Here is a 23640-nt window from a genome sequence, read left to right as displayed (position 1 = left end):
TTCTGTCTCATTCTTCAAGTCTGGGAAGTTTTCTCGTATTATTTCGTTGAATAGATTGCTCATTCCTTTGGTTTGGACCTCAATACCTTCCTGTATCCCAATGACTCTTAAGTTTGGTCTCTTTATGTTATCCCATATTTCTTGAATTTTCTGCTCATGGTTTCTTAACAGCTTTGCTGAGCCGTCTATGTTGTTCTCCAGTTGAAATACTTTGTCTTCATTGTCTGATGTTCTATCTTCTAAGTGTTCTACTCTGCTGTTAGTATTCTCAATTGAGTTTTTAAGTTGGTTTATTGTTTCCTGCATTTCCAGGATTTCTGTTTGTTTGTTTTTTATAACCTCTATCTCCCTGTATAATTGATCTTTTGCTTCTTGGATTTGTTTATGCAATTCATTGTCGAAGTGGTCGAAGTGGTCTTTCATTGTCTGATTTTGCTGTCTAATGTCTTCCTTGAGACTCCAGATCATCTGAAGCATGTATATCCTGAATTCTTTATCTGACATTCCATCTGCTGCAGATATTACCTCTTCTAAAGTTGAGTTGACCTGCATTGCTTGTGGTCCTTTCTTTCCTTGTCTTTTCATACTGATCGCGTTTCTTTCTGCTTGGTGAAACTCTTGTGTTATTGATTTTTCCCCCTATATATTTATATTGCTCTTGTATAGCTGCAAAGTCTCCCTCGCAGGCTTCGGCGGTGGTTCTGCCCCTCCTCCAATTGAGGCAATGTGCCTACCACGCCGGGAGGCCGCTCTGCCTGTACTTTCGATGGGCCTGTTCTTTCAGTGGTCACAAGTCTGCCTACCTTGCAGGGATGAGCAGCGGCTTTGCCCCTCCGCTGGCCGCTAGGCCTGTTCTGTCTGTCGGTTGCAGGTCTGTCTACCTAAAAGGCACTGGTGGCGGCTCTGCCCCTCCCCCAACCGGGGCGATGTATCTGGCGGGCCACTGGGCCTGTTTTGTTGGTGGTCACGGTTCCACCTACCTTGCACGCGCGTGGAGCAGCTGTGTCCCTCTGAGAGTTGCTGGGCCTGACCTGCCGGTGGGTGGCAAGTGCGCCTACCTTGCAGGCGCGGGGGTGGCTCTGCCGTTCCGCGGGTCACTGGGCCTGATCTGCTGGTGAGTCGCAGGTCTGCCTAACTTGCAGGCGCCCGGCGGCTCTGCCCTCCCCCAACCGGGGCGGGGCCATGTGTCTGGCCGGCCGCTGGGCCTGTTCTGTCGGTGGTCACGGTTCAGCCTACCTAGCAGGCACGTGGGGCAGCTGTGCCCCTCCGCAGGTTTTTGGGCCTGACCTGCTGGTGGGTCGCAGTTCTGCCTACCTTGTAGGCTCCGAAGGTGGCTCTGCCGCTCTGTGGATTGCTGTGCCTGTTCTGCTGGTGGGTCGCGGGTCCGCCTACCTTGCAGTTGCCCGGTGGCTCTGCCCCTCCCCCAACCAGAGCGATGTGTCTGGCGGTCCACTGGGCCTGTTTTGTCGGTGGTCACGGTTCCGCCTACCTTGCATGCGCGTGGAGCAGCTGTGTTCCTCCGAGAGTTGCTGGGCCTGACCTGCCGGTGGGTGGCAAGTGCGCCTACCTTGCAGGCCCGGGGGTGGCTCTGCCGCTCCGCGGTTGCTGGGCCTGATCTGCTGGTGAGTCGCAGGTCTGCCTAACTTGCAGGCGCCCGGTGGCTCTGCCCTCCCCCAACCGGGGCGGGGCCATGTGTCTGGCCGGCCGCTGGGCCTGTTGTGTCGGTGGTCACGGTTCAGCCTACCTAGCAGGCACGTGGGGCAGCTGTGCCCCTCCGCAGGTTTTTGGGCCTGACCTGCCGGTGGGTCGCAGGTCTGCCTACTTTGTAGGCTCGGGGGGTGGCTCTGCCGCTCTGTGGATTGCTGTGCCTGTTCTGCTGGTGGGTAGCGGGTCTGCCTACCTTGCAGTTGCCCGGCGGCTCTGCCCCTCCCCCAACCGGAGCGATGTGTCTCGCGGTCCACTGGGCCTGTTTTGTCGGTGGTCACAATTCCGCCTACCTTGCACACGCGTGGAGTAGCTGTTTCATTAGTGCCTGGGCACACTCTCCTTGTTTGCCTCCCTCAGGCCCTAAGTTTGTAGAGCTTGGGGCTGAGAACCCCCAGCAAATTTGCTTACCTTCTGGTAGCCACGCCCCCATATCTGGTGCAAGAGACCTCAGTTGTCAGCACTGGTGGGACCGGTAGCTGGGAGTCCTGCGCCGCTCGGCTCCCGCCGGCTCCTGGGCCAGCGCCTCCGCGGCTCCCGCTGGCTCCAGCTGGCTCCCGTGCCGCTTCCGGTTCTGCCGCCGGCTCCCGCGCCACCCTCGGTCTGGCTATTGCACTCACAGGAGAGCTGGGAGGGGCCCTTAAGTTTTCCCCGCTGATCTATAGCTGAAAGAGCTGTGATCAGTCAAAAAACAGAGATGATGACGTCAGCTCTCCAAGATGGTGGCTGCTGGCTTCCTCTGTGGTCTGACCAATGTGGAGAACCGAATTGGATGGCTTCCTTCCCCGTCTCAAGCCTGATTGAGCAATTTAGTAAGACCCTCGCTTCTCGCTTCAGCCTCGTCCTTCCGTGCGGGTGGCGGCTGCAGCGGCTACTTACTTGTATTCTTGATAATTGTCATTCCATTTGGAGTGAGACAGAATGCCCGTGTAGTTTTAATTTGCATTTTTCTAATTTGTAGTGATGTTGAAATTTTATTTCATATATTTGTTGGCCATTTGCATTTCTCCTGTGATGTGCCTGTTCAGTTCCTTTGCCCATTTGGTGATTGGAATACTTGTTGGTACTGTGTTAAGTTTTATGATTTCTTTATATATCCTTGAGATGAATGCTGAACCTGATGTGCAGGTGGCAACAATTTTTCTCCCATTTTAGGTTCTCTTCACATGCTTGATTGTTTTCTTTGCTGTAAAGAAGATTTGTAAATGGGCAACTCATGTCCCTCTTGAAGCAGTACAATAATAAATGATACATGGAAAGCAAAATATAAATTACATGTGTGTCATGCTCATTTAAAGAGTCATAATACCTTCAAGAGATAAAGGCAGTGATAATCCTATTTAAAATCATGAAAGTAGGTTTATAAAATGTAGGCCCTTTAGCCAAATCCCAGTTTCAGTAAGTCATAGAGTACAGATAGAAACCTAGTTCTGCACTGTTATTTGTGTTTTCCCTGAGCCAAGCTGTAGTAACAGGCCCCAAAATCTAATGAATTCAGTTTGTTTGAATAGAGATAATAGGACATTCTTATTAAAACCCACTGGCCCAGATAGTAGGATGGTTTAGCATTATGTCCTCTTTGCCAGTATTAGATGTTGACAATTTAAAATATTGTTTAGGATTCATCATTGATTTTCTAAATACAGATGTTTGGGGTGGGTGAGGTATGGAGAGAGGCTCTGCTTGTAATATAAAAAAAAAAAAAAGAACAAATTGCCTCATTCAAAAGTTGACAGATATAGCTGAAGGATGTTAGAACAGTCAGTGAAAGAACTCAAAGAACTCAGAAGTAAGCCTGTATTCTTGTTTCAATTGATAATATATATGTATTATTACAAACTGTCATTTGTTTTGCCTGTTTTATTCCCCCTTTTTTCCATTTTGACTTCAGAAGAAAAAAATAAAGAAGAAAATGCATAAAAAAGACACAGGTACAGATAAGAGAAGCAAAATCATAAGACCACAAGCATATGGAAGAGTAAGTAAAAAGGGTCTTCTCTCCTGTACCTTATATCTGGGAGTGATTTTATTGTGCTTCAGAGTAACAGGTTTATAACTAGACAGGGCCCCTCTCTCTGTGAATTTCTCCACTGATTAACTTTCAAAATGATCAGTAAATTTAATAGAGATCAATCAGTGGGTAGTTGAATAAAAGTTAGTGGCACATGCAGCGCCTTTTATATAAAATGATAAGAGGTTAGGAGATGGTTAAAACACCACTATCTGAATTGTTCAACATCGTTCATTCAGAACACTTGATGAAAACAAAACTAGTATCCTGGGAGACACCTGACCTTTGTCCAACAGCTGGCAAATAGTACCCTCCTAGGAGTAATAAGAATGTTGGAAGTTCATTTTGAAGTGTGAGGTTCCAGATTAGTTGGTAAAATGATCCATTGCTTCAGGGAGAAGATAAAGATGGTCTCCTACACCCTAGAGGTGGTGCATCAAGAGGTATGTGGGCTCATGATTCTTTACACTCTGTAAATGGTGTGTGAGCATTTTGTGAGCTTGTTGAGCACTTATGGAAGTATATAAAATGCCTTGCTGTACCTTTTGATCACTAGCACCCTGAAGAGTTGCTACAGGGTGTAAGCACTCCATAATCAGTGTTTTTTCACAAACTATTATCTGTATAAAAGGGTTACTTTGAAAATAGAAAAGAATCATTTGTTGAAACATGAACCTATAGACATGATGTAAAAGGGAGTTTTTAAAAAGGAATTTGGAGTCATCATCAGTGATAGAGAAGACTGGCAGACTCCAGGTGTTACCAGATCCAGGTCCAGGCTCCTCATTACTGGAAAACCAGTAGTCAGGAGATGTGAATTAGTGGGAAAGAAATCAGGTTTACTGAAGATCCAGCACACTGGTAGAGGGAGGGTGCTGTCATCCTCATAGTGTCCTCTTGGGAGTCTCAGGGACACAAAGGATTTTTATAGGGAGAGAAAGATGGGATTGTGAGGCAGTGGAAGAGGTTTCTTTAAGCAGAACTTTTGTCATTGAGGGTGTGTTTCCTTTTCTTTCTTTCTGAATGGACCATCAAAATGGAGCTTGACTTTCTGGGGCTAGTACCTATACTTTTTTTGAATCAACATATTTCTTTCTGCATGGTAAATGTCACAGAAATTTGCTTGTTTTGTGTTGGTATATATCTAAAGACTAAGAAGAGGCATGACACATTCTGATTTTATCTGAGAATCACTAGATATTCTGGGTTTTGTAAATCTAAAGGAACATTATACAGCAGTTCACATCTTAATCAGTTAGCCACAGCTTCTCTCCAAAATTTAGAAACCTGGGTGGAAGAGAGGGTGTAACTCTGTGGGGTGCACAGGAGGAAAGCTGAAGTAACTACCTAGGACAGCTCCCAGTGGTGATGTCCTCCCCACCTTTTCCTTTCTTTTTTTTTTTTTTAAAGAGAGAGTGAGAGAGAGAGAGAGAGAGAGAGAGAGAGAGAGAGAGAGAATTTTTTAATATTTATTTCTTAGTTCTTGGTGGACACAACATCTTTGTTTGTATGTGGTGCTGAGGATTGAACCCGGGCCGCACACATGCCAGGCGAGCGCGCTACCGCTTGAGCCACATCCCCAGCCCCTCCCCACCTTTTTCATTGATATTTTTTTAATGAATCCAGAGGCACTTTACCATACAACTGAACTTATATATTTTTAATTTAAAAAAAATTTTTTGTTCCAATCTCTCATTAAGTTGTTGAAACTTGCCTCAAAGTTGAGATATTCTGTCTCGGCCTACTGAATAGATGAGGTGACAAATATACACCAGTGCACCTGGATAAGGGTGGCAACTGTTACACAGAAGCAGTACTTATTTTTATTTTTTTAATATATTGTTATTAAAATGTTTAAACACTCACAAAAATATAAGTACATGGAATACCATCCCACCCTTTTATGTTATCACACTGTTTAAAAACTTAGCCCTAAAGTACTAAATATGGAAGGATAATTCTTGACCAGGCCAGCATATGATGAAATATACAGTATAGATTAAAATAACTTTTAATTTAAAGAAATGTACAAGCTTTTGATTTTTTCTGAAAATGAACCTTTTTTCATATGTACTTTATTTTGGATAGAAGAGGAACGATGTAGATGACAAGAAGAGCTCATGGAAAAACAAGAGGTAAACTTTTAGCAGATTCTGGATGGGGAGCCAAGGTAAATACAAATGACATTTAATCTCAATTCAGTAAGAATTAAAAACTTTATGCTTCATGTAAGCAGGGTTACATTCCCAGGAGCCTGGCCTGTGGTACCTGGAGTCTTCTGTACCATCCTGGATGATATCACCTGCCAGCCCAACCCCATCCTGGAAGGGCATCCAGCAGCAGGTAGGAAATGCTCTAGGGTGACCAGGGGGAGTGGGAGGTGTTTCATTCTTTGTCCAAAGAAGTTCCAGGGGACCAGCACAGTGTTGCTGAGGAAGGTTGGGGTGAGAAGGAGATGGGGGAGGGGAGACCATTGAAGCCTGTTCAGGGGTTCTGTGCAGAGCAGAGGAAGTGGAGGCTGGGTGTTTTTTGGGGGCAGCAGCTTTTCAGAGGTGATAGCATGCCAAGCTTGGGAACTGGGAGGGCTTCAGGGTGTGGGAAGCACACTTGGACTGGAATAAAGGAGAAATTTCTTACATAAATAAGTGTCCTGGAGCGATGTCATTTGAAGTCAAGGTTCAGGACGTGAGCTGACAGTGGTTGTGTTTCCTCTGAAGAAGAACTTGCAGGTTTTTAGTGCAGGTCTATACTTCACCTGATTAGTCTCAGGAGTGGTTATTTTCTTCTTCACTGATCGTTCATCCCAGTTCAACTGAATGGCAGCGGTCCACTCTTTTGTATGCTAAAGATTTCCACATCCATGCACAACTTAATGTTGTCAGAAACATTTTGTGTACTTCTTTCTTGACTTTTATTTGGTCTTTCCCAATAAGCAGAGTAGCTGTCCAATGTTGTTTATTAACATGGTCCCCAGTGTCTATACAGACATTTAGAGCACTGTAGATCCTTTTTTGAAGTGCATGATGAGATGACTTTTAGTCCAAATAGAATTTACACATGCGCAATTAAGTACTCAAAAGTATTTTGAACCTGAGGGGGACCATGACATTCTCAAGTAGGAAAGAAAAATGATACTGCAGTATGATCCTTCAAGATATCTCTGAACAAAAAAGCATTATATGTTGAGAAAAAAATTAGCTATATATTGAGATTTGTGTGTATCTTTTCTAAGTAGAAGAATCTAGAATTGTTTTAGTTTAGCCTTGATCTGTTAGTACTGTAATAATGGTGAGGACATTATCTTTCCTTTCCTTATCTTTCTTACTTACAGTTTCCTTCTGTATGTAAACCTAAAAGAAAAGTTGAGTGTGAGTGAAGTTCTTATTTTCTCTCTCGTTTTGTAAATGATGTTCATATTTTGACCAGTAGAAACTTAGATGTACCAGAGTTGTACATACTCGTGGTTGTTAAATATATTAACGTGTTTATTTTAGCTCATTCTGTTTGTGCTCAGTTTTGATAAATGTATCCCTGTTGTCTGAATGCTTAGTAACACACTGTGTTTGGTATTAGAAGTGTATGGAAATAGCAGCACCGTTGCCTCTGATCCTTGGCCTGGTAGTTTTCAGGGCTTGCTTGCTGAGTAGGAGAAGTTTTACGAGCCTCAAGTCAGTGAACTGGTTTCTTGTGAAGAGTATTTCCTGATAGGGTTGCACTCTAAATTCCATTTCTGTGTATGACAGGTGGTGTTGATGGGATGGGACACCAAGTATAATGGGAAGAATGGTGCTCCAATGCTAAGGGAATGACTCCTAGAAACATCAGTTCTCACACTCAAACCAAGTGTGATCTTGCAGGTGCTGGAGAGAGAATCTGAGGCTGACCATGAATCAGTGGATTGGAGACACTTGGAGACCCTACTGCAAGCTAGGAGGCACTGGTTTGCAGTTGAGCAGAAAGGCAGTATGGGCTCTGGTTGAACATCCACTTGGCAGACACCATCACCAGTGTTTAAGGATGGAGGAGAGTCCCCTCAATCTGGATTCTGCTTGACTCCAGGGGAATGATGCAAATTGGAGGTTAGTTGTGGCCTACATGATGGGGAAGTGTGCTCCTGGATATTGCTACTGAGAGGACCACCTGCCTTCTACATGCACCACAGTGCTTTGGATGCCTGGAAGCTCTGGGATGTGTGTCTAGGTATTAGTGAGCAGCAGGAAAGTGGGAGGCAGTGGGAGCTTCCAGAAAGGGGAATTGATAGAATGCAGGACCCTGTCAGGACAGGGTTCTTGTGGGGATTAGGCTGGGAGTCCTGGGAGGGGAAGCAGTGGGAGGCAGTGCAGGGGCAACTGGCTGAGGAGTAGCAGTTTGGGTCTGGACATTGGCTGATTGATCTTTGAAGAGGTTAGAGAATGCCAAGCCTGGGGACACACACCAGTAAGGATGTGTGTCCTCAAGGATGTAGAGCCTGTACCTGGGGGTGAGGTAGGGTTATTACATGGAGGAGGAAGTATTTTATGGTGACTGATTGTGGGCATTGGTTAGAGAGAAACTTCCCTTTGTTATTAAGCATATTGAAATAGCAAATATGAAATCCAGGTTCTGAAAAACATTTAGCACTTTTTTTTTCTTAATGGGAGTCTCCTGCAAACTTGTGACTTTTTCACCATAGTCAATAGGTCATAGCTGGTTGGTAGGGTTTCATTGTTTTGTATACCAGTGACTCCTGTAATTTAAAACAAGCTTACCTTGCCCAAAGCTCTTTTTATATCTCTTCTGGTACTTTGAATTTTATTTTACCTTTGCCAATAAACAGTGTCTTTCCACTGACATTTGTCATCAAGTTGTGCAAGCTGAGTACTCAGTAACTTTGCTGTCTGTCTCATTCAATGTTTTAAGCTCACCCATATTAAAAACTACCTTGCCACTGAAAAGCTGAATATCCAGGTGTCCTGGTGTAAATGCCAGTGTGTTGCACTTCGTACCCTCAACCCCCAACAACCACAGCATGCCAAGATGGAGGATCCTATCTTGGTGAGACCTACAGCTCCAGGAGCAAAGCCTCTTCCATTTTTGTGCTTGAAGGGAAGAAGGAACCCTCAATGCTGGCAGCTGGCTTGGATCAGGGAGGCCCAGCAATTGAGAAGCAAGATATCACAGGAGCTAGAATAGTGTCTGGATCTTCTAAGAGACCCTGCAGTGTAGGCCCCTCCCTCAAATTTCACAGGTTGCTTCTCTGGGAGCTCAGGTGTACGACTGAAGCAAGTGAGGTTGATCAGCACCGTGAAGTGGACCTTCTCAAAATCACAAGTAGAAAGAGAAAAAGGAAAGACCAATATCTAAGATCAGTGTTGTTAAGAAACAGATGCACAGGGGCTGGGGTTGTGGCTCAGTGGTAGAACACTCGCCTTGGACATGTGAGACCCTGGGTTCGATCCTCAGCACCACATAAAAATAAATAAGTGAAATAAAGGTATTGTGTGCAACTACAAGTAAATAATAATTTTTTTTAAAAAGAAAGAAACAGATGCTTAGTGCTAGTCTGACTTACTTATATACTGAGGTCTGGGGTTGAGAGAACAGGAAGTTGTTCTGACCAAGGAAGAAGAAGCTGTGAATGGATGGGGTCTTCGTATTTTTGAAAAAGTAGAATTGTCTGGTGATTGGTCTTTGGCTGACACCATGCACCCCATTTTCCAGGAACATCAACTCTGCTGCTGGTGACATCAGCATTCAGCTCATGGGCCATTATCAATGTGTGCCTCTTTGGTAGCTCTGTTTGGATATGTGGAAGTTCCCGCAGTACTGTTTGCTAGTCAAGACATGATGTTGTTGGTCCTGGTGCATCAGGACTCCATGTCCATCATCTTTTTTTTCCTTGAGAAGCATGGGTGCCAATTTTAAGCCAGAAAATGTCTGTAGTATGAGGATTGCCTTCATCTTATAAAATTTTATTCTTCTTGTATGTATCACAGTATTTTTCACATGTGAACTATAATTCTATATGTAGTATAATTTTGATAATTATTTGACTTTCTCATTTTTTTGTGGTTGGGGATATGTTAGTATTATAATAAGGTTTTTCATTAATGAAATAGGTGGATTGGATCAGGTGATTTCTAATTCTGATTTCATCTTTGATACACCTTTTAATCTTTTACAGTTATTTGATATGTGTTTCTTTTTTACTGAGCACCTAAAAACATTTTTTATTCATTCTATTTAGTTGTACATGGAAGTGGAATGCTCTTTGACACATCATACATAAATGGAGCATAACTTCTCATTCTTCTGGTTGTACATGACGTAGACTCATGCTGGTCATGTAGTCATATATGCACATAGGGTAATTATGTCAGAACCATTCTGCTATTCTTCCTACCTCCATTCCTTTCCCCCTCCCTTCACTCCCCTCTGCCTTATCCACAGTACCTCTGTTCATCCCTAGGAACCCCAACCCTTATTGTTAATTAGCATCTGAAATTCAGTGAAAACATTCAGCCTTTGGTTCTTTGGGATTAGTTAATTTTGTTAAGCATGACATTCTCCAGCTCCATCCATTTACCACCAAATTCCATAATTTTATTCTTATTTAAGGCTGAGTAATATCTGGTTATGTATGTATACCACATTTTCTTTATTCATTCATCTGTTGAAAGGCACTTAGACAAGTTTTATAGTTTAGCTATAACATTGATGTGGCTGCATCACTGTAGTATTCTGACTTTAAATCCTTTGGGAATGAACTGAGAAGTGGGATAACTGGGTCAATTCCAAGTTTTCTGAGGAATCTCCATGCTGCTTTCCATAATGATAAATTGAAAATTTGCCTTCCCACCAGCAAGGTATGAATGAACCTTTTTTTCCTACATCCCCCCAACATTTATTGTTGCTTGAATTCCTGATAATTGCCATTCTGACTGAAGTGAGATGAAATCTCAGTGTAGATTTGGCTTGCATTTTTATAATTACTAAAAATGAACATTTTTTCATATATTTGTTGATGGTATTTTTCTGCTGTGCAGTGTCTGTTCAGATCCTTAGTCCATTTATTGATTGGGTGGTTGTTATTGCTGTTGTTATTATTAATATTATTATTAGTAGTAGTATAAAGTTTTTGAGTTCTTCATATATCCTTGAGATTAATGCTGAAACTGAGGTGCAGGTGGTAAAGATTTTCTCCTGTTCAGTAGGCTTTCTCTTCATATTATTGTTTCTTGAGCTGAGAAGAATTTTAAAGGCTGCTTCTTTGATTCCATCCCATTTATTGATTCTTGATTTTACTTCTTGTGCTGTACTGGTGTTGTTAAGAAAGTAAGTTCCTAAGCTTACATTCCTACTTTTTCTTCAGTTAGTTGCAGGGACTCTATGTTCTAATGCCTAAGTCCTTGATCCACTTTGAGTTGTGTGCAGGGTGAGAAGTAGGGGTTTAATTTCATTTTGCTACATGTGTATTTCAAGTTTTCCCAGCACCATTTGTTGAAAATGCTATCTTTTCTTCAGTGTTTGTTTTTGGTGCTGTTTTATAATATTAGATAACTGTACTTATGTGGGTTTTTCTCTGTGTCTTCTCTTCTTTGTCATGGTTCTGGTACTGATTTTGATGCCTCCTGCATCACTTTTCTTGCTAATGACTGCTTTGCCTATTCTGATTCTCTAATATTTCCAAATGAGTTTTATGGGTGATTTTTCTATTTCTACAAAGGAACTCATTGGTATTTTTATAGGAATTGCATTGAATCTGCAAAGCACTTTGGGTAGTATGGTTAATTTGACAATATTAATTCTGCCTAAGATAGGCAGAATTAGGGCATGGGAGATCTGTCCATCTTCAAAGGTCTTTAATTTCTTTCTTCAGTATTCTGTAGTTTTCATTGTAGAACTATTTCATACCTTTTCTTATATATATTCCAAAGTATTCTATTGTTTTCTGAGGCTATTTTGAATGGAATATTTTTCTAATTTCTTTTTCAGTTCATTTGCCATTGACATATAGGTACATAAATTATTTATGGGTGTTACTAACCCAATGAATTTTGACATATTGTATCCCTGTTCCCATTTATTTCTGAAATTTTTTCTCCCCTGATTGTATCTGTGATCCAATCCTAATCCAAAGTTGTGTATTTTAACCTCCAGGCATTAAAAGGTTTGTTTCTTGTCATTAACTTCTTATTTCTTTCATTTATGATCTTATAGGGTGCAAGAAGTTATCTCTATTTCTTGTATTTACCTTGTACTCAAAAATATGATTTTTTTGGTTCAAGGGATTGAACTTAGAGGCACTTGACAATTGAGCCACATCCCCAGCCTTATTTAGATACAGGATCTCACTGAATTGCTTAGCACCTTTTGTTTGCTGAGGCTGGCTTTGAACTTGCAATCCTTCTGTCTTAGATTCCTGAGATGCTGGGATTACAGGTGTGCTCCACCACGCCTGACAATATAAACTATTTCAAAGAATGGTCATTGTTTCATGGAGAAGCAAATGAATTTATTGTTGATGGATTAAATAGTCCATAGATGTCTGTTCAATCTATCTGATTAATGTTTTCTATTTAGTTCTGAAGAAGCTAGGCTGGCAGGGTTTTTCTTTTTGGGTGGGCATGGTACAGAAAGGTTTCCCCAAACATCAGCAGTGCAAAGAGTATGCAGTGTGGTCCTCACAAGGCCTTTCATCTGCCACAAAAACTCTGTGTTCCATATGTGGCTCCCTCCAATTGTCACCTCAACCACCGCCCCCAACACCAGACCATTTTATAGGAATCTTGTTTTGTTTAAAAGCATTGACCCAGGTGTTGGTTATATGGCTTAGTGGTAGAGTGCTTTAGTGTGTATGAGAACCTGAGTATGGTGCTTATCTCTTTAAAAAATGACTTGCCAAAATTATTTTTGCCAATGAAAAAGCTTATCAAGGGAGATTGAGGGATACTGGCTGATGTGGGCCATATGTGGAGGTCCTGACCTGGAAGCCTAGAGAAGCAGAGAGTCCATGAGTGTCTCCATGCGTCTATTCACTCATTTGGCAAATTTTACTGAGTCCTGGAAGATAAAGTGCAAGTCAGTTATGTAGGTTAGAACAGTGTCCAAGATAGTATGTCTGGTCTCCTTCATTTCAGTTAATATTTAGGGATAAAACAAATTAAGTACAATAAATACAATAAAGAAGGCTCTGTAAAGGACACAAATTAGGCATTCAGTGTTCACGGTTTCAAGACTGGCTTGCTTCTGAGTGAGGGCTTCATCATCCTGTGATGGCAGGAAAAATGGAAGCAAGGTGCTACCAGAGGCATTGGATTAAGTGCAGGGATATGAAATAATGCCACAGGCCCTGAGGGGAGGGAGCAAGATCAAGGGAGGGTACAAAAGGATTACGGAGATCATTGCCTGGTCATGGGGACTGTGGATCGTGGTGAGTATTTTGAACTTTATTCTAAGAGGAATAGGAAGTCATCTGTGCCTGAATCAGGGTGGGTGTCATGGGTTGGCTCCTGGTATAGACTTTCTTCATTGAACTGATTTTGTTTTAACCCAACTGTTATGTTGTTCTTCCATTTTCATTATATCAAGGTCTCTAATTTTGTTGGACCATTCATTTAATGAAGACTTTCTGTATTCCTTGTTTTAACACATTTCTCTGATTCTTCTTGACCCTAGTAGCTTGAAAAGGTGCATGCACATTTGAAGAAATCATTACTTCTTCCAGACTTAAGGACTTATTTGAGGATGAGAAAGCTTTCTCCTGCAGAGCAGTATGGGAGGACATGCTGACCTAATATAGCACTGGTCTAGTGGCATGGAGCAACATCTTTGTTATCTGAGGTTGAAGGATGCATTGCTCCTCTTTTAGCAGGCACAACTGTTGGTAACATGAGAACCTTCATGGTCATTGGTGGCTAGAGCTATGGGAAATCTAGAGTTGCTATGAGGACTAGCTGGGTCATAGATAGTGCCTCTAGATCCATGCAGAGAAGACTAGAAAAGGTGAAAGACATATGGGCCAGGCAGTGTGCACACATTGGTGCAGTGTCAGCTGCAGGCATGTGCAATGTAGACAGGCTACCTGTGGGTAGAGAAGTAGTAAGGAAAAGCTAGGACCAAGGACAGAAGTCAGGGCTGGCAAAGAGTGCCTATGAGGTGGGACCTAGTTTGTTAAAGCACAGGACTGTAAGATCAGATCTGATTGTAGACACACGGGGCTTCAGGGAAGAACCAGAAGCAGAGCTTTGCCTGGCTGCTGTATATCTACAGATCTGGGGCCTAATCATGGATGCATAAAGCTAGAAACCTCACCTGTGAATTGAAGTATGGTGGCAGGGACATGGAGGTGTTGAGGATGGCTGAAAACATGCACTATTTTTTTTTGTGAGTGGAACTGAGGAGAAACGTGTGCAGTGGCACAAAACAACTCTCTTCAGGCAAAGCTACATGGTGGTGGGGATGGTTAATGGGACTCTGGGTGCTTACATATGTTAATATCACCATGAAACAGAGCTGGTGACACATGTGTATGTAACTTCAGAGGCTGCTAAATATGGCAAGCAGTGGCTCATGGCAGGTGTTGGAAGTGGTATTGTGCATGTGCAACTGCCAGTCCAACATCTGGCAGTGTGTGTGGATATGGCTGCAGGTGTACACCCATCACATGGGATTGTGCCTCCAGTATGGACTGCAGCCTTCATGTTCTCTTGCACAGGAAAAGGCTGTTTGGGGACCTTGGGTCTGGATTTGTGGCAACTATAGCTGAGGTTACTTTGGGTAGGCAGAATCTAGAGGTAGTGGTACAGGTGCTTGGAGACTGTGAATGAAAACACCTTTGAGGCTTTTTGTAGTAAGGAAAGATGCAGGGTTCCTCTGTGGCTGTTGGTTGCCTCAGTGGCAAAAACTACTGCAGTCTGTTTGGAGCAAGCACTTGAAGTATGTAATGGCAAACCCTGAGGGAATGCCAGAAATGAAGGCTAGAGTTGTTTACAGAAGGAGACAGTGCAGAGGTTGTGGGGATTCTGGGCAGAGTAGCCATTGGGGATCATGATTTCTTCAGCTGCAAGTTGATCCATGTGTTGCACCACTTCTTCTTTGTTTCAGGTCATCTCCAAATAGCTCATCTATTCTTCTCTGCTCAGTAATCTGGGTTGGGAGAAACTGAATCAGGACATTTTGGTACTACACTGGAAAGCCTAGGGTGATGGTTGTTACACTATTCTCCTTTTGCTTTTGAGTGGAACTGGTGGGCTGCTTACTCCCTCTTTGTGTTGAGCAGAGCTATGTCAGGGAGTGGATGATGCAGCAGAGTGACACTAAAATTGCTTTTGGTGCAGTTATTCTGTTGTTTTCTTCTAATCTGTTGTTTTAAGTTAAATGCATTCCTGAATTTTTCCAGATTTTTTTAATGGACATCTTTAGTCAGGGATCTCCTTTTCTGCCATTTACTGAATAAAGTAATAGGAAGAGTGCAGTATTTGTTTCCTTCTGTGGACATAGGCAGCTGTGCAATGGCAGAGAGGATGAGTCCTGCCCACCCAGGTCTGGGTGTGGGGGGTTCTCACCTGCCCACCATTGAGGCCCACCTGATTCTGGTGGGGCATCTCACTCACTGTATGGGTCTTGGGGGGGTCTCAGGGGAGTCCCACCCGGTTCTTGGTGGGGTCTGTACAGAATAGCCAGGCGCTGATCACAGTAAAAGGGGCGTACCTTCCAGGAGCCAATCACCTAGGGCCATGCAAATTGTGGAATGTGCATTTGTGTTTATCAGTGTCACCTGGCAACGACTATTTTGCCAGTTGGTTGGCAGATAGGTGGTGGCAACCTGCTTCGGTAGGCCACTTGACAGAGGTTTTACCTAATTGTCTTTAGGATGGATAGAGCCTGGAGAAAGTTTATTTATATAAGCCTGGGAATCAAGTTTTTCGGATATAACCCTCTTGGGAAGATCCACCAAGCTGCAAAAAATTGTGAACTTGGAAGAATTAAACGTTACCTGGGACGTGGATGTCATGTTGATCGCACGGATCATAAAGATAGGTAATAGGGTCTGGGAGGCCAGGGACTGAGGGGTAAGGGACCAATGGGCTGATGGAATTGAAGCCTGCACCATCCAGGCTGTGCCAATGGGAGCAGAGCAGAAAGGATACCAGTTCTCCTTTCACCAGAATATTTAACTTTAATATCCTGTGGAGTCCTCAATATCCAGGACCTGCACACCTTGGAAGTTCAGTACCCAGGACTTCTAATGGGCAGCTAAACAAAACCAAATTTTTAACTGGTTTCCCAGACACTTAAAATTTCCCTATAAGGTCACTGATTTTTTTTTAAATAAATACACACAACAGATTTTAATGTACACATTTTCAAAAGCATTGAAAATTTTTCAGATGTAATCTATTACCTGTTGTGTCCCAAGAGCCTCACAAGAACTCTGAATTGGGAAGATGGCTCAATGTTCTTTCTTCTTTTTTATATTTTTAAAATTCCTTCACACTAGTATATTTAGGGGTGTGTCTTCTACCTCTAAAAATAAGATTTTACTTATTTCTCACATGCTTCACTCACTAATTTATGAAATTCTTAGGATAACTTGGTGTCATCTTGATCATCCAACCATTTTCATAACAACAGTGTTGACAAGCCCTGAATTTTCTGCAAATACTTCATTAACTTCAGTTAATGAAGTTAACTACCTTTAACTACCTTTCCACAGAGGACACTAGAGTTCACTGGCAGCTTTCACACTTTCCAAAACACCAAACACAGCATGCTTTTTCAATTTTGTTATCACTTTAGACTAAAGTAAAAAAGCATCTGCCAAAAGCTTCTTGCACAAAATTCCAAAATTGCTGATTCCACTGTTCCAGTACCCTTTCCTGTAGTTATCCATTACTGTGTATCTGTACAAGCATGAAGAGTAGAGCATTGGTTGAGAGCATCCAGGCAGTGCAAGCTCTCAGTCACCAGGGCCAAGGGAGTAGCACACAAAGGGTGCCTAGTCTGTACAGTGCTGCCTGCTGCTGCCCTACTGTAGCTTGCCCTACTCTGTTCTGAAGGGACTAAGAGTATCAAAGGTAGGCCCTGCTTGTGGTTTGTGCATTAGAATACTCATTGACACCAAATGTGAGCTCTCTTTGTGGTTATCAATTTCACAAAAAACAAATAAAAATATCTGTACATTTTTTAGTTCCACACGCAGTCATTTAGGGTCATGATGACACTAAGAAAATGTTTGCAATGAACAAAGACTTGCCATTCTGTGTATCAATATACATTATTAACTTTCACAAATTACTTGTTTGCCAATGGCCAAAAGATAAGTGACTGGAACAGGATAAAAAGAATACTCAAATATCTGGAAGGAGAGTAAAATGGAATTGGTAGGTAGTGGCATGCAGAGTTTTAAATGTGGCACAGCAGTTATCATTAAATCATCTATTTGAGGAGCAATAAACAGCTCAAGCCATAATCAACAGCCCAATACCACTATTCTTCATCTTCAAAATATTGTAGCTGAGAAATTTATTTCATTTGTTAGACTTAAATTCCTTCTATTGCCAAGGACATAAGTATTTTTTCTATGTTCATATGTCACTGTCACTTGAGCATCTGTAAAATTAAGAGTATTTTATCTGATTAAATTAGAATTCCAAGGTTGGAAATGTAGCTCAGTGTTAGAGCACTTCTTGCGTGTCAAAGCAAAGGGTAAGGGTGCAATCACCAGCAAAACAACAACAATACATTGTCATCACCATCAACATAATAAATTTTAAAAAGAGAGGTAGGAAAAAAAGAAGTCTTCTTTCAAATTCATTATTTCTTAGAACGCCTTAGCCAACATGAAGAAAGCATTTATGTTTTCTTCTAGTACATTTCTATATAGATGTCCTATAGTGCATTTCATCTATTGTATATATTACTATACATACATTTCTTATATATGTATATTTTATTTTACATATGCAATTATAGGTTAATAATTTTGTTTTGGTGAGTATAGAAGAGAGCAAGTATAAAAGATTATTACTCCTGAAAAAATATTGCTTTACTTTATAAAAGTTTCACATAAAAATACTAAACTTCTCAACTTTAGTATTTTTAAGTGAAACTTTTATAAAGTAAAGCATTAAAGAATTATTCTTTAATTCTATTCATTTGTACTCATAAAATGAATACGTTTTTAATGCACAAGAACTGCACAGCTACTTATTTTGTATTTGACACATTCTACTATCTCAGAGAACTCTTACATAAAAACTTTCTAGGTGTGACCAGTTAATTAAAACTGACGTGATAGGACTCAATTTCAAATGAAACATTTCTTCCTCCTTTTCAATCATGCATTCATAGAGGTAAGAAATTGTAAAAGTCCCTTGTGAAAAATTAAGACAGTATTAAATACTGAACATTGAAAATACCTGATTTATATATAAATCCCATATAAATAAATACTGAATTAATTTAACCATACTAATTCATTTGGGTTCTTTTTTCTTTGGCATTAAGTTTGCTTTCGGTTTGGCCTTTTACTGTTATTATTCAGCCTACTTTACCTATCATACTTTTAAAACTGAATTTAAATGCCATCCATGTCATGAGAACTGCCATAAATCTATTGTTTGACTCACATTTCACTTAAGGTAAGGCACCATGAATTATGGTGGTTCTTTATTTTGTTTATGAAGAAAAAAATAAATGCTGCCAATTATAGTTGTAATGCAGCCCAAATTATTAGTGGGATTCCATTGTCAGTGTTGTTAAAATGATAAGAAAAAAAATCCTCTTAGACTCATTGAAATACATAGTTTTAAAAATATATTTTTAAAACTCACTACAATACTACTAACTTATTAATTGAAATACTCTTAGTTGATAAAAAGCAATAATATTGATTACAATAGCTACCAATTATGGAGCTGTTGCTGTTGCTACAAAATCTTCAAATGTTTTATATAGATTCTCCATAAAGCATTTTGGTAGTATTCAGGGAGATACTCATTTTAATCCTTACTTTTTTAGGAAATTGAGGGAGAGTAAGACTCTGGGATAACTAGTACATCACAGAGTCTAAAGTAGAATTCAAACTGAAGATGAACTAAATCTCAAGTTCATCTTCTTTCTAGGCAAGTGGGCTGCTCTGCTCTGGGGATGTGGTTCTGTGGTAGAGCCCTTCCTTACCTAGAATGCTTCAGGCCTGGGTTCTATCCCCAGCAATATGAAAACAAAGCAAACAAAAATAAGTAAAATCAATGGAACCAGGCACAGTCACACATACCCATGATTCCAGTGACTTAGGATGCTGAGGCAAGAGCATTGGATGTTTAAGACCACAGTGGGAAAATATAAGGGGGAGAAATGAATTACAGTAGAGGGGGTGGAGAGAGAAGAGGGGAGGGGAAGGGGGGGATAGTAGAGGATAGGAAAGGCAGCAGAATACAACAGACACTAGTATGGCAATATGTAAATCAATGGATGTGCAACTGATGTGATTCTGCAATCTGTATACGGGGTAAAAATGGGAGTTCATATCCCACTTGAATCAAAAGTGTGAAATATGATATATCAAGAACTATGTAATGTTTTGAACAACCAACAATAAAAATTAATTAAAAAAAGACCACAGTGGGCAACTTAGTGAGACCCTGCATGAAAATTGTTTATATAATAAAAATGTGCTTAGGATATGACTCATTAGTTGAGTAACCCAGGGTGCAATCCCCAGCAGTATCAGAAACAAGAAATAAGAAGAAAATGTCAGTGGCATAGGCTGATCATTCATTAATAAAATAAGTAATGACAGCTACTAAATATTGTACTTTCTTCATAAGAAAATAGAGGAATTATGAGCTACTTAATGTTTATAATTGCATAAATAGTTGTATATTTCAAAAGGTACCTTATGAATTCCTAATAAAGCTTCTTACTTGCACAGAACACCTCTACATTATGCCTGTGCCTATGGCAATCCAGCAGTGGTGGCTCTTCTAGTGAAGAGGAAATGCAATGTCAACTTGTGTGACAGTGATGGCAACACACCATTGATGAAGGTAGATATACCAGTGGTTTTGCAGGAAATGAATTTGATGAAATGCTTAGAAGAAAAATTGGTTAATGCCATTTAGTTATAACTAATGAGTAAAATGTGAAATATTTTTCTTGGATTTCCAAAATTTACAATGTATTTCTTGGTTAAAACCAACAGGCCCTACAATATGAGGAAGAGGAATGTGCAATTATTCTTCTAGAACATGGTGCCAATCCAAATATTCACAACAACAAGGGTGAAACTCCGCTCCACTATGTTATCTTTTATAGGAACACATTAATAGCAACAAAACTGCTTTCATCCAACGCAGATATTGAAGCCAAAAACATGGTATATAATCAATCACTATTATTTTCAAAATATTTAAAATTTTTCTTAAAATTAACAGTATTGCATGTTAAAAAATACTGATTATAAGCAAATTTTCTTTTTATTAAAATACTAGTAAATGTTGGGAATTCTCCTCATGTTCTTCCTCCTTCTTTTGTAGTTCATGTGTGTATTTAGTTTGCCTCCATCAGTTGAATCCACACTTAGAATTCAAGAGACTCATGCAGAAATCTGAACTTCAAGCTTCTGTGAAGGAACCTGATGCAGTCCCCTTGAGCCATAGTACTGTGTGGTGTGGTGTGCATGGTTTGCCTCCCACATGCTGGGCACACATGTTCTTCAGTTTGCTTCTGGCAACTGCAGCACTTACTCCCAATCACCTACTTTGCCTGTATAAATGAGGTTACAGCTCCTCTTTTTAAATATAGTGTGATAAAGATTTCATGGTGTTTTCTACTGATATACAAGAATATGGACTACATAATATATTATGAATCTTTTGCAAATGGGATTAAGTGTTTGAATTTAGAATTTGGAAGTTAAATAGTTTTCTCTATATATACTATAAAAATCATGTTCCCACTGGAATTTTTGAAAGGCTGATTATGTCACTCATTGCTAGAATGGATAAATTATTGCTAGAAGTAGATAACTCATGGATTTCACCAGCTGTACTATGAATCAGTCTTCAGCTTTGTTCCTTAAAGTGCAAATGTTTAGTGCCTTTTATGATGCTACAAGTAATCTGTGTAGATCAGCATAAATCTTGATGATACACAAAATTTCTGAATTAAATTTTGCCTAAAATTATAAGTAACTTTAAGTAGCAATTAAAGTAGATGAGAATAAAAAAGAATTTTGGAAAATAACCAAGCATTATGTTACCAGGATTGTCATTACAAGTGAGAATACATTTTCAATGTTATTTTTATTAGAGTTTATAGTTTTACATAGTAGTTGAATTCATTCCCCCAAAATCTTACATGCATGGAATTCCAGTTGAGTCATTGATTTCCTCTTTTCCATCTGTCTACCCCTCCTCCTCCATTCTCCCCTCCTATTCTCCTGGACCTCCTTTCACCTGTCTATTTATTTATATTTGGTTGATTCTTTTTTACTTATACTAAGGGTGCAATTACCTGTGGTATATTTATATATGCATATAACATGAATTTTAAAGATTTCCTTCTTCATTGCCTTCCCTTTTTCATTATCTCTGTGCCTCTCCATCTTCTTTTTCTACACTAATGATCTTCTTTACATCTTTTGATATTCTGTTCTTCATTTCTTTTTCTTTAATTAACTCCAGCTTCCACATATGAAACATTTTACCTTTGAGTTTCTTATTTGACTTATTTCACTTAGCATGATATTCTTGGATACCAACTCATTTACCAACAAATGACATAATGTATTTTTATGGCTGAGTAATACTCCATTGTATGTATGTGCACCAGAATTTCTTAATCCTTTCATCCATTCACAGGTACTTGGTTTAATTTCATAATTTACCTGTTGTGAATTGTGCTACTGTAAACACACATGTGACGGTATTAATATACAGTTACATGTAAAATTTTGTTTTACTAATTTTGGGAAAATACTGAGTCATGGGATAGCTGTTTCATGTTGTGGTTCCCTTCTTAGATTTTGGGGAATCTCCAAAGTGTTTTTCAGGGTGGTTGTACTAGTATGTAGTCCCACCAACAGTGTAAACATGTGCCTTACCCCCACATTCTTTTTTTTAACCAGGGAGAGAGAGAGAGAGAGAGAGAGAGAGAGAGAGAGAGAGAGAGAGAGAATTAATATTTATTATTATTACTTTTTTCATCTTCAGCAGACACAACATCTTTGTATGTGGTCCTGAGGATCGAACCCGGGCCACAGGCATGCCTGGCGAGCGCACTACTGCTTGAGCCACATCCCCAGCCCCACATTCTTACCAGTATATATTACTGTTTGTGTTCTTGATAATTACCATTGTGCCTGGAGTAAGATAAAGTCTTAGGGTAGTTTTTATTTGCATTAACATAATTGCTAAAGATGTAGAAGACTTTTTTATATATAGTTTGGACATTTGTGTTTCTTTTGAGAAATTTCTGTTTAGTTCTTTTGCTCAGTTATTGACTGGGTGGTTTTTTTGTTTGTTTGCTTGGAGTTTTTAAAAATATTTATATTTTAATTCTTATTGGACACAATACATTGATTTTATTTATTTTATGTGCTGCTGAGGATCAAACCCAGGGCCTCACATGTGCTAGGTGAGTGCTCTACCACTGAGCCATAATCCCAGCTCTGCGATAATTTTTTTTTTTGAGTTGGTTATTTCTCTTTGTTAATCCCCTCTCAGTGGATTAGTTGGAAAAATGTTTTCCAATTGCATAAAAATAATATATTTTTGTATTGAACTTTCTGACATGTAAGATAAATATCTTTCAACTTATAATAAGAGAAGACACAGGAACAATTATGAAAAAGCAACATAGTTTACTCAAACTCTATCAATTTTAAGCAGAAATTCCTTACATTGGAATCTGGGATTCTGATTTCATAAATAAAAAGGAATCAAGTGGACTTGTATAACATGGAGAAAACTTCCATGTTGCTGGAAAGCTCTCAGAAATATATTCCTGTAACTTCAATTGTTCACATGTGAATATCTCCAATATAAAATCGGTGTCAAGTAGGTGTTAAGCAATGGAAAAGCTATTTCTGTACTTCTGGACTCACAATGCACAGTTGTGTAAATTTTTTCTAACAGTAAAACAAGGAATCTTTTCTATGCTGCTTGGTATTTCTGGAAAAGTAGATGTTCTTCAGAATATGATTTATACACCCTACTAGTGGGTTGAGAATTTGGCTTGTTAATGAAATATAATACTTATAACCTTTACTAATATGCATTAGGGAATGGGGCTATTGGGATATAAAATACAGTTTATGTCCTAAATATGCTCTTGGTTGAGGAGGGTTCATGTTACATAACTCCAAGATGCCATGATGAATGCTGGACAGCGGCAAAGATCCATGGAAACAGTGAATGTATGAAGCAGTTTTAGAAACTCTGGAGTTCATGTGGCCACTCTAGGCAGAGGAGAGGCATCTCAAAATGAAAGAGCAGCACGTATGGAAGCAGAATGGGAAGAGAAGAGAGTGGCCACACTTAATTTACATTATTATTATATGCTTATATTCATACAGTATTTTGTAAGGTTAACTTCAGTTGAAAAGTAGTAATTTTGTGAATAAATTATATTTATTGTTTTTCAGAGTGGCCAAACACCACTTTTACTCGCCATAAAGAAAAACAGACGGATGATGGTAGAATTTTTTATTAAGAATAAAGCAAACATACATGCAGTTGATGATAAGGGAAGGTATAGTACTTTATATTTTTTGGAACAGGGTTAATATTGTAGTAAAATCACTCAAGTTAAAAATATTAAATTAATGGGAATGACATAATCATTGGAATAGAGTGAAATTCATGAACATAAACTAAAATTGAGGAGAAAAGCAATTATTCAAACTGAGCAACACAAATAAGAGTATGTAGTATGATTCA

This window comes from Callospermophilus lateralis, unplaced genomic scaffold (genome assembly GCF_048772815.1).
Source record: "Callospermophilus lateralis isolate mCalLat2 unplaced genomic scaffold, mCalLat2.hap1 Scaffold_1118, whole genome shotgun sequence".
In the NCBI taxonomy this organism is placed as follows: Eukaryota; Metazoa; Chordata; class Mammalia; order Rodentia; family Sciuridae; genus Callospermophilus; species Callospermophilus lateralis.
The sequence above is the reverse complement of the archived record's forward strand: the minus strand, read 5'-3'. Positions refer to the sequence as shown.